At 28.7% G+C, this 19,099-nt stretch overlaps 2 pseudogenes; one reads left to right on the top strand and one right to left on the bottom strand.

Moving 5' to 3' along the window:
• Positions 1-287: 287 nt before the first annotated feature.
• LOC145038289 (homeobox-leucine zipper protein ATHB-13-like) lies at positions 288-2,585 on the bottom strand (annotated as a pseudogene).
• Positions 2,586-16,403: 13,818 nt separating this feature from the next.
• Positions 16,404-18,220, top strand: LOC145039268 (large ribosomal subunit protein uL2mz, N-terminal part pseudogene; annotated as a pseudogene).
• The last annotated feature ends 879 nt before the right edge of the window (positions 18,221-19,099 follow it).

Genomic DNA, 19,099 nt, shown 5'->3' with positions numbered 1-19,099 from the left:
CCAAAAACGATTATACATAGGATCTCGATCTTAACAACCTTGACTCAAACACATAAGATGATCATTGAAAATTTCACTAAAAACGTGCAAATACCACCAGACTTTCTAATTATCTGGATACGGATTCTAAAAATCTAATAGTGAATTTAATAAAATCATAAACAAAAATTTCTTCCACCAATCGAATTTGTACATTTGAAGTACCCGAAACAATAATTTATACCTCAAATAAACCCAACCAATACTCCAAATCAACCGGACACCTTTTTGTTTTCAATTCAGACGAACTATGGTTGTTGTTCTAACCATGGCCAAAACCCCGATTGATCTTCCACATCGAAAAACATATTGCACAGGCCTTCTGGTTTATTGGCAACCAATTGGACGATTTTTTGTCCATGGAGATGATAATGATGGTGATGGCGATATGCAGATCTTGATGATGAGTTGTGGAGTAACTGATGAGATCTATCTACAATGGAGGATGGAAAGAGATTAGGGATTGAATTATGATGGTGGTGGTGGTGTGAAATGATGGGCTATCAGTCGCTGGTGTTCTTAAGATGTCTAGTTTGATCTCAGAGCTGTTTTCACTTCTGTTGCTGCAAGATCCTTCTTTTTCTTTGACGTTGAGGTTGATTAATTCTGTTGAATTCTTGTTCTTAAGTGCCAATACCTGTAAATTTAGATCATTTTCAAGTTAACTCCCTGAAAAAGAAATTTGGATTTTGGAACCAGATGTTTCTTTTCAAAAAACATGCTTTAGTCTTTGAAAAGGGTGTTGCAATACAAGATATCCCAACACTTTAGTTAAATTGCTTCTTCACCCAACATGCAAAATGCTCCTATATATCATCATGCCTCCAAAAGTTTAAAATGGAAAAAAGATGGACAAATTAATTGACATTCTTTAAGGATTTCTATCGAAAAGGTATCAATTTAGTTGACACGACTAATAAAGAGGCCAATTAAAGACACAAAAAAATGTCATTTGAGATTATTAATTTTTTTGTTGAATAGGTTCTATCTACTCAACAAACACAACTGATGTACAAGGTTTTAAAAAATAAAGAAAATACTACAAGTGACTAACAAATTGAGCCGAGATTTAGAGTCGTTACCTCAGCATGAAGCTTGTAATTTTGAGACAAAAGTGAATCATTTTGAGTCTTGATGGCTTCAAACTGATTCTTGAGAACATCATAGTCTTTTTCCAATTGCTTTGTCTTCCATCTTGCCCTTCTGTTCCGAAACCGAATTGCGATCTGTCTTGGTTGAAGCCCAAGTTCCCTTGCAGCTGCATTTTCCTCTCTGGATCAAGCTTCTTTCCCAACTCAAAGTTTCTTTCAAGTGTCTTCACTTGTTCCATTTTTAATCTTCTCTTTTTCTCACCTCCAAGTAATACATCGTCTGATAATTCTTCTTCTCCGTTCTTGGTTTCTTGATCACATAGTTCTGTGGCATACGACATTGATCTTTTCCCAAAGAACGAGGCTAGTCCTGCGTATATGTATCAAGATGCATGGTTATATATAAAACACTAACGATCTAATGTATCTTTGAGTTGTACCCTACAATTTATGGATGCAATCAGTTTGAGCCATACTTGCAACAATGAAGATCGAAAATGTAAAGTTCAACATGATTATATATAGAAAAACAATTTGGAAGGAATCAGAAACATTTGTGACCTACTGCATCATTGAGTTGTACTGTACAGCTTGTCAATGCAATGGGCTCAATCACTTGCACTAATCAAGATGGAAAATATAAAAAGTTGAACTTTGTGGAAAACCCATTGGATGGTACCATGATCGCAAACATTTGTGCCCTACTTCATGCTTGAGTTGTACCTTACAACTCCATTGTGCATAGGGTTCTGTAGACACTCCTGCACTGATCAAGATGGTGAAAGTCGAAAAGTTTAATTCGAACTTTACGGAAAGTCGAAAACCCCATTTGGGTGTTTCCGTAGTGCTTTTGAAGTAGAAAACTTGAGATCGAATGCAAAGATTGAAACATTTCTATAAATCAAGTTTTGCTGGAGGATTGTACAATACAACTTATCAATGCATCAATATCAAGGTTCTTTCTGCATTTTTTTTATGGTAGCTATCATAACATTGCAGCTCTTCCATAAGAAAAGTTTAGATTGTGACCATGTATGAAATTTTTGAGTGATGTTAGTGATCAGATGTACCGAATTAAACTTTTTCAATCTAAAGAAATCACACCCTAGTGCACCAATGAGTTATACAGTACAAATCATACTCTATTTACCATGGTCATCTTCAGATATAAAGATTTAAACTTCGCAAATAACCCATAATTGGTGCCATCAGAACATTCATACCGTTGTGCATCATTAATAAACTATACAATCCAATTCATTAAAAAAGAAGTTCAAGAATTTTGGGGTAGAATAATTCATAGAGAGAGTTATATTAGTATATTACCATGGAAGTCCTGACTAGTGGTGCAAGGTTGGAGAAACGGAGACAGAAGGCTAGGGGCATTATGGTCATCTTCATGAGAAGTGTGTAGCATGAATTCGTAGTGAAGAAGGCTATTCCATTGAAAGTCATTTCCCTTCAAAGCATGCTCGACCTGAACTTTACTACTTCCCACGACATTTTAATTGTTTTTAACAACTAAGGCTTTCACACCCACACACACACACACACATACACAGAGAGAGACTTTTGAAATAGGAATCGTTTATTAATATGCCAAATAATTCTCGACACGACCCGTGACACGACACAGAATAAACGGGTTTGAGTTGAGTTGTACAACTTGCCAACCCGTAAACCCGCAAACCCGTCGACCCGTTTATTAAACAAGTCATATATGAGTTTCTCAAAAATTATACGAGTTGACCTGCCAACCCGTTTATAGTTTTAATAAAATGTATTAAGACTTAAATATTATAAAGTTTATACACTAGGATAGGATGTCATTGACCATTTGATATGCGCAACACGATTGTCGTTTGTTGTTTGTATTAATATTTTAGTTTGAACATTGTTTCTATGAATTTTTAATTTTCATTTGGATGTTTAAAACTTAAGTTTTAAAATTTGGATATGTTTGCATCAAGAATGTATTCATGTGTAATTATCAATTTTTTTTTTATGGAATTTAACCTACAAACCCAAAAACCCAAATATGACCCACAGACCCACCAACCTATAAACCCGTATAAATAAATGTGTTGACGGGTCATATATACGTTTATATTCCAGACCCGTCAAACGGTGACCTATATAGTTAAATGAGCTGTGTTCGGGTTGGTGTATTTTGACTCGCCAACCCGAACACGACACAAATTGTTAGGTCTATTTATTAATATATACAAGTTGGGGTTAGTCCACTTAGCTAAAAAAGTGTAACTAAGAGTTTATAACAAGGAGGTCCTGGGTTCAATCCCAGACAAATACTAACCCCGTCGTTCAAAAAAATTAATATATTAGGTTATAGTGTATGGGAACCATTGTTATAAAAATAATTAAAATTTTATACTAAAAAATCATAATTGTTAATAAATTATTTTTAATAAGTATTAATTAAAAGATTTATTTATTTATTAATATAAAATTATAATCGTTAAATCTAATAAATATGTAAGACAATTTTTATTTGTGAATTAATAAAAAAATAATGATATTCTATAATGGAATGTTAAATTGAGTATAAAAGTAAAACAACTACAATAATTAAAGTAAATTAAAAATGATACATGAAAAATTTAGAATTGATGTTTTATTTTTGAGAAAGATATATATGAATTTATTTGAAGAGTTCAAATGTTAATGATGATTGAAAACATCAGCTACATATAATTATAAATTCAGTTAATATAAAAAAAATCTCACTGATAAAGAAATTTAAACCTACTTGAAATATTTAATACAAAATTTGATAAGGCTAAAGAAAATAGGCGAAATAATTACCGTTCTTACTCGCATAAAAAAATCCGTGTTATTAACTTTAACCTTTTAATGCGATAGATATATTTTTCTTTTTTCTATTATCCAAATAAAATTTTCTTAATTAAAATTTAATAATGAATCCATATGTTAAAAAATAATCCATATATAATTTTAAAGATTGTTGTAAATGTTCATAACGAAATATAACACATGATGAATAACAATAAATAGATATAATAATCAGAGCCACTATTATTTTTATACGTCAAAATAAACATTAAATAATTTTTTCCTTGCCTATATTTTAAAAACGATAGCTATATATACATTTATGTATATATTGTTAAAAATCCCATGAATCTATCCAATAAATATAACTATATATAGTTTTTTTGTTTTTTTTATAGATTGTTTTTATTAGTATAAAATCTTAAAATCATTATTTATTTTAAATATATAAAAATATTATTCCTATTAATAACTAAAAACTTTAAAGTAATAACAAATAAAAATACATTTTAAATTCTGAGTATATATCTAATTTTTATTATTATTTTGCTTCGTGTCTCATAAAAGACTTTTCCAAATGGGTCGCCACTAAACCCCACACCCAAACTATACACTACTCTGATATAGGTGAATCATCGATTTAAGAGTCATCATCATCAATTTTACTACTTGAGTTTAGAAGAATCGATCCTCGATCGCATCCCTCTTGTTATTGATTACTGACACTTTTGTCTTGCTATTCATCTACTCATTCCACTTCAACATCACTGGAGATCGGCGTAGATGAAACCCTCGAACCTAACTCATCCACCTCCGACAAGAAACATTTCCCAACAAATGTCCATAGTCCTAACATTTTCGAGCAAGAATAATACGGTTTGGCTATGGAAAGTTAGTAGGACCTATGAAGAAGTTAGAGTTTCTCTATGTACTTTGTGGTTGCTCTTAGCCTTTCGTGAGTGATTGTATTCAAGGTACACAACTATTCAAACTAAGGTCACTGCAACTGCAGTGAACTTATCAGTAGAGAACTAATCTATAGTACTAATTTTATATGTCCTCATATTAGATGGTGACAAACAACAACCAAATGTCTATATATTTATGCTTGCTTATTATAACATAAATAAATAAATAAATAAATAAATAAATAAATAAAACAAAAAAACTTACATGTTTAAAATGCAGGATGTTATAAACTTCAATATGATACCCACACCAAAAGACGTAGTTAGGAAATAAAAATACAAGATTGAGAATATCGAGTTTCCTACAACTGGAGGCTACGATCGGATTCAAAAGATAGAATGTGAAGGTAAAAATTCAAAAGATAAGACTTTTAAACTTTAAAATATATGGTAATCTATTATTTATAACAAATATAAAAAATTACAATGATGAAAAAAAATGAGATTTATATAATTTTTTTTTCTTTAGTTTATATGGTATGCTAAATTAATGGTTGAATTATCAAGATTAAGTATAGAGATTTTTTTTTTTGATTTCATATACCAATCTGATGAAGATCCATAAAATGTAGGATTACACTATGCCTTGATAATTTTTTTTATTTATAAATTTAGGCAATTAAAATTAGTCTAAATTTGGATTATTTGGATAGAATCAGGATTAGAGAGCATTTTTAGTGGTATGTTGAAACCATAACAATCTATACCCGTTTATACCAAGCATAATTAGATTATTGATTTTTTTTTTCATCTAAATCGTTCTTTAAGTTATATATTAGTCATTATACTTAGGGGTGTTTGGATAGGAAAAAAGAGAGTGTTTATTGCTTATTGCTTATTCCGATCATAATAAGCCAAGTTTAAATGTTTGGATAAAATCCTTAAAAATTAGCTTATTGTATTAGGAATAAGCAAAATAAACTAATTTTAATAAACATCTCTCATTTACTTATTGCTTATTGCTTATTCCCCCCACAAATAAACTAATAAGCAATAAACTAATAAACTAATCCAAACACCTCCTTAATTAAAAAAATCTCAATATACTTAACTTGTTCCTTGTTATCTATTTAAAAAAAAAAATTTCCTTAATGTAGTAAATTATATAAATGTTATGTGTAAAAAAATGAACACACACTTACACATAGTAACATACACACATGCATAATATATGTTTAACAAATGGGACAATAACTAAAAATAGGTTGAAAATAGATATATAGTAAGTAGACTTTTCTATGAGTTTGAAAATTAAACAAAAATACATTGGTATTTTTTGATATGTTGATAATTGATGGAATAAAATAAATAATAATGTGTATAAATTTGTCCCTGTATAAAAATAATATTACATAAATAGTCGCTATTTAAAAGTATTATACAAATAGTCCATAGCAAAAACATATTACACGAATGGACTCTCAAAAAACAAAATAGTATATATTGAAAGATCTTATATGTTCAAGAATCCTATTAGAATGATATTGCTAATTAACATATGATATTAAGGGTCACACTAACAACAACTTGATATAAATAATTATTTATTAAAAATTGATTTTAATAAATATTTATAAACTCTTATAATAAATTAGGAAAATATTTATTTCATGGAAATAATTATTTTACAATTACAAGTAACACAAATTTTCATATGGTATGAATTAATATGTAATGCACAACCTTTTGGACTAATTGAATCATTTTTGTCTTTTACCTATAGAGTTTATATCTTATAAACTTAGAGTTTACAAAATTTAAACTATCATCTTTCTTTTTTTCATCTTTATGCCGAGAGTGCCTAAGAGTATAAGGGGTGAGGGCTTTTGATTTGTTTAATAAAAAGAAATAGGTATGGTGCAAGCATGGGGGACACGCTTGTCTAAATAGCTAAATGGCTAAAGACCTTATGGTAATGTTTCTACTTTACTACTAGTCTTAAGGCTTTAATTGTGATTCATTCAAGCCTTGCAATTGCCGAAAATTAGCTCGTCTCTCTCACTCTCTTATCTTCATGCAAAGTGCTAAAGTGTTGAAGTGCTGAAGAGTTACTTGCATTCTCTCTTTAAGTCATATTTTTGTTTTGAATTAAATCTTAAGAGTTGTATCTAGTATTACATGAAGTTGATCAATTGTTAGTGTCTCAAGGTCCATCCATATCCATCAACTTCTCCCTTAGAGGACCCAAAGTTCTTCAAAGGTGGTTGTTACTTCTTCCTTCTATGGTTGTGTTTTTATATTTCCATTTCTTGTAAGTAGATCCTTAGTGGGTTGTGATTTGCCATTAAGTTCGAATTTTTAAGACTTTCGTTGCTAATATTTTGAGTTTTTGGAAACTATTTTTGAACTAAACCCAACATATATAATCCCTGTTTTTTTATTTCGAAATTGCTTTTGGTTTAATAATTGTAGCAATAAAGTTCAAAGCAATCATTTGATAATATAATGTCTCGAGTTTTATTGCAAAATTTTCATTTTTTACTTATTCAAAACATAAGTTATATTACATGTTAATTATTAAAGAGAGTTTAGCGGAAGTCTTAAAGATATTTCATTAATTCTTTTAATGTAGGTACAGTCATGCGTGAGCCTTTCGTCGGTTCCAAGAACAACCTGAAAAGCAGTCAATCAACAACTGTAAGTCTAGGATTTGTTAATTCCCCCAAGATACTATATATATATATATATATATATATATATATATATATATATATATATATATATATATATATATATATATAATGCATACACATAATGACCTTCAGCATAAAGCTGGTTCGCCCCTGGCCTTCAGCACGAAGTTGGTCCGCTCCATTTTGCCTACAGCATATAGCTAGTCCGCACTTGGCCTTTAACATAATACTAGTCCACTCAAGTCTTCAACTTCTACTACATCTACAGTGCTAGCATATAAAGCTTATTTGCGTCAGCTTATAGTTCATTTATCCAATTGTAATCTTTTGTACATTAGATAATGATATAGATAAGTATAATATACATCACAAATCCGGTATCTTTGTGATAAGATCGGTTCTTAGTATACATTAGACATAATCCCTTCAATCAAGGGATATACATGTATAAATTAGTATATATATAACATTAGGGAAAATCATGATGTTGTGATCGTGGCTTTGTGCCAATCATCTTTGTGACAAACTCGTCTTCTTGGTGAAGATAAAACTCTTTCTTTGTGAAAGAACAATTTAGAGAACCTCTATGTTATTTACTTTCTGTTTATTATTTTGCTTAGATTAGTTTGACGTTTGTTATTCATACTTGAAGTGTATTTGATTGATACAAACCTTCAATTCTGTTCCATGTACCAAATGCTACCTTAAATGCAACATCCCAATCCAGTAAAACTATAAAAAATAAAAAGGAAATGGAAAAACACAAAAGGCTTGATTACTGATCAATGTGCGCGTCTCCTCTAAGTTATGTATCCTTGATGGATTTTATTATAACTATTGAAGTTACCTTTAGATAATTGAAGGCATACGACCCGACCCATATTAGCATCTTTTACTCTTTTACATTTTTTTTTGATTACATAAGGAACTACATGATTTTTGGTTCTAGATTCGTCACTTCGTGGTGCGCTTTCGGGCAGCCATGTCATCATACACAAAGTAATTTCCCAGATTTTCGAAAATTAATATCTTTTGCATACGTGCTCTGTTTTCGACATTCTTTATATCTATGTGTAGGAATTTCCAACACTACACTTTCCTTTAGATCTTAATAGTTAATTCTCACTCTATTTTAAATTTATACTTTATCGAGATTACACTATTAAAATCCATACAAAAATCATAACTCATCGTCTCCATATCGACAAAATCGTTTTTACGATTCAAATCTCGTTTACATTGTTCTGGCTAATAATCAATTGATTTTAATTTCGATTTTTGTGTCACTCACTTCGGTACTGCGTCACACTGAAACTTCAAAATATTATAACTTCATACAAAGTCAGATTTGAACGTTCTTTATATCAATGGAATCGTAATCGCGACCACTACAATTTTCGTTAATTTTGTTTATCTTAAATAATCTTTTACTTTTAATGTTATTTTATCATTTACCGACAATTTTATATTAAGCTTTTCTTCAAATATTATATATTAATAATATTTGTTTATATGCGGTGAATATGATAATTATTTATTAGTTTACTAGTTGTGAAACTCATATATTACATGAGTTAATTTAAAAATATATATAAAAGTCAAAATATTTGAGAACTTTGAATTTATAGGAAAATAAGAAAAATAATGAATTATTATAATAGAAATTTTTTTTATCTTTTAAATGTAAATAAATAAAAAAGCTAATAAGCTTTAATTTTGATAATTTTGAAATTAAAAGGTAAATTCATTAATTAAATTGATATCTATTTAATACTATATTTATTGCAATTATTATATTAAAATATTATGTGGAATTTAATAAAATATAAAAAATCGTAAAATGACATGTAAAAAAAATTAATTTAAAATAACCACAAAATAATATTTAACAAATTAAATGAGAATGTAACAAGTGATAAAAAAACATTCATTTATTAGAGATGATAACATTTACAACAATTTCTCTATTTGAGGATTTTAATTGAGGAATAAAATATATAATTATTATTATTATACTTTAACTTCTAGATTTTTTCAGAACGCTACGACGCTATGATGTGACCAAGTAGACTAACTATAATAGTGTTGTGTGTTTCCGAAAGTTGCCCACAAAATATGAAAATAGTCCTCCAAGTTCCATTTTTCAACTGGGCTTGTCCTTTTTGATAAATTTAATTCAATAGAATAAAATTGGCCCAAGTATAAATAGACATAAAAATTAATAATACTAAAAATTCTTATTCGGACATTGGGAACTAAAAAATCATTAATCCAAATTTGGAAATCAAATAACTGGTTGAAATTATTAAGACTCACATAATGTAACATATGCCTTCTGGGTTACATCGTGTACCATAATTAATGGGAAATGATTCGTACACAACAATTTTTTATCATACACAACAATTTATGCATTAGAGAGTTGTACAATACAACACTTTAAAACATAAATTGTTGTGTACGGGAAAAAAATGTTGTGTACGAATCAGTTCCCATAATTAATATCTGAAAAAGTTAATAACTATATTAGACTAATATGATCAGAAGCGACAACTGGACTTTTGAAATAAATGATTTGACATCTACCTGGTTTGCCACAATGCCACGATTTGCAAGTTTTTGTTGTTTGATTTGGTCTAACTAGACAATATGTGGTATCGTTTGGGGTTTGTTTTTGCCGTGTTTCAAAAACCGTTTCAAACTAGCCGGTTGAACCGATCAGACTAGAAACCAGAGATGAGAGCGGATAAACAACGACTAGTTATATGCTATGTTCTAGACCTGATTGAACCAGGCGATTTCTTTAAAAATCAGGTCAAACCGGTGTGATAGAACCAATAAAAAACTGTTTGAAATGGTTTATTGGACTTGGATAATTAAATTTCACTAAGCAAATTATATATATATATATATATATATATATAGTCAATTTCTAAAGAAATTTGAATAGCTCAATTGATCAAGTTATCCGGAATATATATAACTTGAAGGCTGACGCACACCACTGTCAGATGTAGATGTAGAATGACAGTTGAATCGGTTAAACCACCAGCCGAACTGTTTGAACTAGGAACCGATCATTAGATCAGTTCGACTAAAAAATCGGTTTTAAAACATTGCTTTTTTGTGTTAATAAAAATTTTGACTCTAGTAGGTGTTTGAGTTTAAGTTAAGTGCTTTTGTTTGACAGTTCTTTTAGTCGACCAAACCCATAAATACAATTATCAAGCTTTAAACACTTCCGTCACTTCAAGGTGGGTTTGATAATTTTGTAACCTGGGTACACTTCAAACATATATATATATATATATATATATATATATATATATATATATATATATATATATATATATATATATATATAAGAGAGAGAGAGTGTGTGTTAGGATCATATATTACAATCAAATATTGTATGAATGTATAACTCATTCTAAACCAATCATATAATAAAGGTAATAGTAATTTTAATTATAAATAATTATGGTAAGAATTTACAATTAATAACCATATAAAATTAGATATATCAATACCATTAAAATAGGATATAAGTTTCTTTCATCGTCTTTATCCCATCCCCATCGACATCAGACTCCAAGCATGTCTTTGTTCGGTAAATCAAGCACCTAAAAGGACATAAGATTGCCTTCGACCAACGAATGACACCACCACATGTCGCTCTTTCAACCACTAATCGTCAGTTTCATTGTCGATGCCTACAACCAACAAAGATAGGTACGACCTCTCTATACCTCTGTTTTTTTTTTCTTTCTAAGTTCTGTACTTTAGGGAACTTTGCACTAATGATGGTTTGGCCTTTAACATATGATTTCACCTTCGAAAAATCTAAATTCTGGTTCATTCCACTGGATTTTAGGACATTATACAATAAAGAACTATTTTAGATATGTAAAGTCAAGTTTATGCATCATAATTTTGGTTTGTCAAATGCTGAACAAATATTACTTTCAGATCGAACCCTAAACTCTAATTACGACTGAATAGATGAACATAACAACAAAAGAGATAAATATATCCCACTTATATGAACTTTTTGTCTATATTTCCATGCCTAATTTCATTGGAATTCTCGGTAGCAGTGGTTGTAATCTAATTGACTATTAAGTTGCTAATTTCTGTAAAGTCCGTGAATTTTAGATCGCAGCATCAATACTTTATGGACACATCATTTGATAACCGGTTTGAAACCTTTATATATGTTGTTTTCTAATTTAAATAAATCTATTGTTTTGGGCATATATATATATATATATATATATATATATATATATATATATATATATATATATATATATATATATATATATATATATATATATATATATATATATATATATATATGGAATATTGGAGTAAGTCCTCGTAGTTGTATAAGCATCATAGTTAAGATCCTTGACAGTGAATGTAGTTATTCAATTCCATAGTTGTATACTAAAATATATGTTGGTGGAATTTATAATTTGGATTATAAAAGTGAAAACAATGATCTTTCATCCATATATTTTCAGGTTAAGAGTTATTTGGGTGTTGGGATTGCAGAAGCTTCTACAAACCAACATTCTGCAAAATTTGAGTTTTAATGGTCAATATTTCTTAATGTGTATGAATGCATGCTTAATTTTTTCATTTAATGAGTATTACTCTTTTTCTAATTCCATTCTTTCAAGAATCTAGATTAAAATCCCTAGAATTTATTTTTTTTAGTTTACATTCTCACAGAATCTGGTTCTAACATGAAATCATTTTGAAAGAATTTATTCTCACTCATAACTTAGTTTTTACCCAAATTCAACATGGATCTTTGTTTTTTATTTTTAACTTCATTTTATTAACGTATCATTAGGTTTAGGTTTTTTGTAGAATAGTTAACTAGTATGTTGGTTTTGTATGCTGTAGAACGTACAAAAGAAGCTTTGGTGTATCAATTTGCCTATTGATTATGGTGTTAGCTAATTAATGTTCTTGATCTATTTTGCATCATATGATCTCTCGTATCTTTTTTGTGTATTTTAATTCAATGATTTATGTTTTTAGGTTCAAACTTGAAGAGGTAAAGATAAAGACAAGTGAAAGCTATTGAAAAACAAAGAGAAATTCTTCAAAAACGTTGGTACATTCTTAAAGAATGTAGTATATATTATAATTTTTTTGTATATAAATCAAGAATGGTGACAAATTCTTTAAGAATATAGTACAGAACGTTGTGTATAGAATGTTGTATATTATTCAACAATGATGACAAATTCTTAAAGAATATAATATATAAGGTTTTGTGTATTCTTTGAAGTGTTATATTTAATCTAGTTTTATGTTATAAAAATGGTAGTTTTATGTTAACATAATGGTTTTTATTTTTAAAATACATATATTTCTTGATTATATTGCAATGTATATTACTTAGTGAATAAAATGTTATTGTCTTGTTTATAAGGTGTATTCTTAAAAAATGTTACTTTTAAAAAATCAAATTATTTCAGAATAAAAAAAATATGGAATGAAATCGAATTATTTAAGAATGATAGGGTGAAAATATGTAGTCATATAGTTAGAATGAAATCGTATGCTTAATTTAATTTAAACGTGTTGCATAAAATGTAAGATTTAATTTGATTTTTAATAATTAATTTAATTTAGTTGCCTAAAATATACTTAACATTTATTTCAATGTCTTAATAAAATGCCATATTTATCTTATCATTAATTAAGTGTAATTATATAATACATGTTAGTCTATGTTAATAATAAGTACTCCAAAATCTTATCACTTCATTCTTTTAATGTAATGGTTAAAATTTGGCTATACATTCACACAATACTTGTGATTCACATTTTATTCTAACCCTATATATATATATATATATAAGATGCAATACATCGAACGTCGACATATCAATTTTATGTTGGAGATATAATGTTGTATAGAGTTATTCGGTTGCACACAAAGTACAATTCAAAGTTTGAGATATAATGCATACATAACCACATATCATATGGATTACAAAATTATCGAACCCACCTTTAAGTGTAGGAAGTGTTGGAGATATAATGCATACATATCATATGGATTCCATATATATATATATATATATATATATATATATATATATATATATATATATATATATATATATATATATATATATATATATATATATATATATATAAAGGAAACATTTTTCCTTTCACTACATTCATTTGAAACTCCCATGTATTTTTTTCCTTTCACCACATTCATTTGAAACTCCCATGAATTTTCAATTTCTTTCTAATAATATTTATAATTTTGTTAATTAAGTTAATTAAATATCAAATCTAAAGTGTAGTCATATATAAGCTAAATTTCAATATTAAAATAATATCCTTACTTCTACTTATAAAGTTATGTTTTTTAACTTTTAACATATTATACTTAATTTATTAGTTTTAATATATTGTTGGATATAAACCATTATCATTTTAAAGATATAAATCTTGAGCAATTTGTATAAAACAGTTAAATTATTAATTTAAATATAACATTATAGGGTCAACTTAAATATAAAATTTTAGTTTAACTTAAACAACCCAAATAATATTTTGTAAATAGTTAAAAGTAATAAATTGTAGTGTCTTTCTAATAATGATTATAAGTTGGTTAATAAGTTAAAAGTGATAAATTATAGTATCTTTCTAATAAATAAACTATATAGTTGTTTCTGCACAACGCGCGGATATTCACTTAATATCTTATAATAGAAGCATTTTTTCTTGAACCACATTCATTTAAAACCCATTTTTTTAACTTCCTAAAACCACATTCATTTGAAACCCCATTTTTTATGTATTGTAACTCAAAAGTTTTCTTAATTATGATTTAACACTCAAAAGTTTTATAACTTATATTATGTTTAATAAGTGTTTAGTGAAAAGTTTACTATAAAATATCAATATTTTGGGAAGATATGCATACAAATCATATACTAATTTCCGAAAGAAAACAAACTACAAGGATTTTGTGTTGGGTTTAGGTCTTATGACTACTTTTGGAGATATGCTATTATATTAGAGCTTTTAATTTGTAAGTTTGTTATACTAATTCGTTTTATATTTTCTTCGTTTTTGGATTATTCTAATACAGTCGTTGTATATTGTAGTTTAATCGTTAATATATTGATCATATATTATATATGGTGATATGGAAAATATTTAATTAAATATTTTAAATATGTTTTTTTTGTATTGTACCGTTTCAAAACGATAATCAATTAAAACTCATACATATGTTATACTTTCCATATTTCTCTCTCTCTCTCTCTCTATATATATATATATATATATATATATCTCTTTCTCTCTCTCTCTCTCTCTCTCTCTCTATATATATATATATATATATATATATATATATATATGTTATGGAGGTTAAAACACTTCAACCAAAATTCATTTAAAATCTAATATTTCAAATGTTTTTTTAATAATGATTGTAATAATTTCAACATGTATTACTTAATTGATTGATTAATATAAATATTAATGTTTTGAAAATCCTAACTCTTAAACTTATATTATTTAATTTGTTAGTTAACTAAAATATTTTTCCTACATAAAGATAACATTTTTCTGTTTTGTTACTCATATTTGTTTATGTAATTAGAAAACAAGGTGTACATAGAATGACTACTTCAATTTTATATAGGAATCGATACCATTAGAGAGATATGTTATCTTTAACCGGTGGTAGGAGATCAACATACCATTTTTAATTATTTATATTAATGCTTAGTCATATCTATTTTATATTCCTATTCACCTTAATTTTTTAGGTACAAATTAAGGAAGATGATTATCGGCGCACCAACATAAAGTTAAACGTACGCCTTGCAAAATGTAATTAAAATTAAATATTATATTTACTAATCAACTTATTTTAGAACTCTTGATAACATTTATATATAATGATATATTTTGTATGACTTCATTCTTAATTTAAATGTTTAATATTTGAAAGTTCATAGTTAAAATCTTGGATGTTTTGGTGTAATATAAATAGTGTAATAGAAAGTTTATTAGTTCAATATTGTTTATTAATAGCTCATTCAAAGTAACTTATTTCTTATTTTATCCTAAAAATATTATCAGATATTAGAAAAGTAGATTATATTAATGTCATACAAAAACTTATAATATATGTTGGATACTATAAAAGTAAAAGCAAAGTTTATAAGGTGTGGACTATATCAGATAGTATCAAAATATAAGTTGATGGATTTTTATATTATTTGATAATTCGGTTAATGCCCAAAACATAACTAAAAACGTTAATTTCAACATATTTCTAATTTTTCTTATAATTTTTTTAACCACTTAAATACATTCTTGCGCAACGCGTGAAGTTACGCCTTATGTGTGTGTGTGTGTGTGTGTGTATATATATATATATATATATATATATATATATATATATTATTAAGGATATTGCCCATTTCTTGAAATTTAAGAGGTACTACACATATTGCATAATATACAATCAATTTATTCATACCTTTTAATACTCCTATCACGTTTCCGTTTTACAAATTAATTGCATTAAATATTCACATTTTCGTTTGACAAATTAATGGAATTAACATTGATGTTTCATAAATTGAATCAAAAAAGTAAACATACTATTTTTCTCCTCTGTCCTCTACACTCACATTTTTCCTCAAACAAATAGCAAAAACCCTATTTTGAAAAGCCGTCATCGCACCTCATCTGCCTAACTCATCATCATCATCACCATCAATAGTGAATCACCACCCATTCTCCAACCTCGCACCACTCACTGTATCTGTATCTGATCGACGTCTCTGCCACTTACTATGCTCTCGCAACACTTTTTCGGTGACAAGAAGCCACCACGCTCTCTTTATCTCCTCTGTCCTCTACACTCGCACCACTCGCTTGAGATTACTTCAAAGATTAGCAGCTGTCAGATGAGATCCAAGTACTCTATCAACCGTAAGCGTTTTTTTAAATGCAAATTCAAAGTTGAAATTGTCATGTTCAAGAGAAATGAATCTGAAAAAGGGGATCAATGAAGATTGAATTTGATGTTGGAATTAATGTGCAAATACAGATTCTTTGTTCCAGTTTTGATGTCAAACCTAGCTCTTTCAAATTATTACATGTTCTAGTGTCGTCTGTGTGTCTCTGGCCTTAAAACCCACGTCTGTATAAGGTCAAAATGCTTAAGGGTATCGGTAGTCACCCAAGGCAAAGTTCTGTTTTTGAGGTTTCAGCTTTGTTGGGATATTGGTTTTCTCAGAGTGTTAATTTGGTAATAGTAATGCCAAAAACACGTGTTTTATGAATTGCTGATGAAACGGGTAACTTTTTGAATTTGTGTGCTTGTTGATCTTCTTGTTGAACCCTAACTTCAATTTTACAATAAGAAACAACCTTTTTGACATCAGAAGTGAAACTTTCTTTGGCATTCCTAGACCCTGGTATACTCTTTTAAATAAAAAGAGTTGATTTTGTTGATGTACATTTCAGTAAACACTTATTTGTACATGTAAAAATGCAAATATATTGAAAGAATGAATCATATGCTGATAAAGTAAAAAGAAATTGGTATTTAAAGCTGTATATTTTGAATTCAAGATGGATAATCAGTACCAGAAAGATGTCATTTCCAGCTTTCTTAATTTGATTATAGAGATGTAGTGCTTAGGATTTGAACATTACTAATTATATTGTTATCTGAAATTCATCTATGATTTATCCAAACAAAAACAGTTTTACTGACTTTATCATATTCCTACAGGTGCTCAAAATGTGAGTTCTGAAAGGCAACTTAGGCAATTCGTTACAGGTAAAGACAAGTTAGCAGGTAGAAATTCAAAGGGTCGTATCACAATTTTCCACAGAGGGGGAGGGGCAAAACGGTCACAAAGAACAATTGACCTAAAACACAACACTTCATCAGTAGGTGTAGTTGAACGAATTGAATACGACCCAAATCGCACTTCACGGATCGCAGTGGTCAGATGGGTCAAAGGGGTAGCCGTTGACCGCCCGAAAAAAGTCAACTCCCTCCAAAAAAACTTCACCCCACCCCCAAGATCCTACCCTCCATCTCCATCAAAGGTCAGTTTTCATTCTCTTCAATTCCCGGAATGTTATAAGACAAAAGGTGGAATCTTTAAGGCCTAAAACAGATCATGTAGCGGTTGGACTTTCAAAAGGTAGTAGGACCTTGAGTAGTCAAAGTCAAAGTCAAACGGGGACCCACATGAGAAATGTTAAGGATGTTTTCTTGTCTACTTTTTCATCTTCAAATGGGAAAAAAAGACATGATGCTCCTTCTTCGTTTGTGAACGTGTTGGGTGTTCCAAGAATGGTGGTGGCAGGGGCAAAGCCGGAATTTTTTGTTCCAAGAATGAAAGATGATGTGAAAGATAATGAAAGTCTGTTGCTTAATGAGGTAAAAAGGTGGGATAAGGATAGTGTTGTGTGGGGGCATAAGATGAAACGAAAAACAATTGTTTCTTGGGGGAGTTTGAGACAAAGGGGGGTTTTAGGGGTTGTTAATGAGTTAGAGTCAAAGTCAAAGGTGAGAGAAAGTGAAAAGGTGGAAAAAGATGGGAAATTTGGAGTGAATCGAGCTCCTATGAGTTAGATATTAGCTACCTAAGTGTCGATTTATTTGTTACATAAGTGTCGGTTTATCTGTTACATGTCTGTTGTGATAAAAAAACAACATAAATCATAATTATACTGAAAAAAACAAATATTTAATCGGGTATATAATCAAGAGTGTACATTTATATATTATTATTTTAACATTTGCATAGTTTGACATAATCGGGTTTGTAATCAAGAGTGTACATTTATATATTATTATTTTAATTATACTGATAATTTTTTATATGTAGTAAACTATTTGTGCAAAAAAATTAATCGTCTCTACAATTTAATTTTTGAATAAAATATCTGCACCCGGCGCTTGGCGCGGATAAACGGCTATTGTATGTGTGTGTGTGTATATATATATATATATATATATATATATATATATATATATATATATATATATATATATATATATATATATATATATATATATATATTGAATCGGTATCAACTCCCCTCAAAGTCGGGGGGCTTGAATGAAGTTAGATTGGTATAGGTTGAACCATGAGGATACGAGCCCTGATACCTTGTAAGATATATATGTAGATTTTAAAGCTGCCTCTTCAAAAGAACCCTTATAAAGATAGATACGGCATTTACTAAACCGTGTTGCACCAATATAGGATACCACGAAATCAACATTTCTCCCTTTAAACCAATGCACCGGCCCCGCCTCCAAGCTCGGGCTTCGATTTTCTTGTTCCCCAAGAATTTAAAGTAGCTAAGGCAAAATAAAGTAGGGTAGCTTGTTGGTGATCAAATGATTGCTTGAAGATTGTCTGATTTGTGTTGTAAAACAATAAATGAAATCTAATTAAGCAAAATCATTCATCCTTCTTGGAGTTTAATTTTGTTGTTGTAATATCGATAAACATAGATC

The sequence above is a fragment of the Lactuca saligna genome, chromosome 4, assembly GCF_052625555.1.
Source record: "Lactuca saligna cultivar CGN05327 chromosome 4, ASM5262555v1, whole genome shotgun sequence".
Lineage (NCBI taxonomy): Eukaryota > Viridiplantae > Streptophyta > Magnoliopsida > Asterales > Asteraceae > Lactuca > Lactuca saligna.
This window is presented reverse-complemented; position numbering and strand designations above follow the sequence as displayed.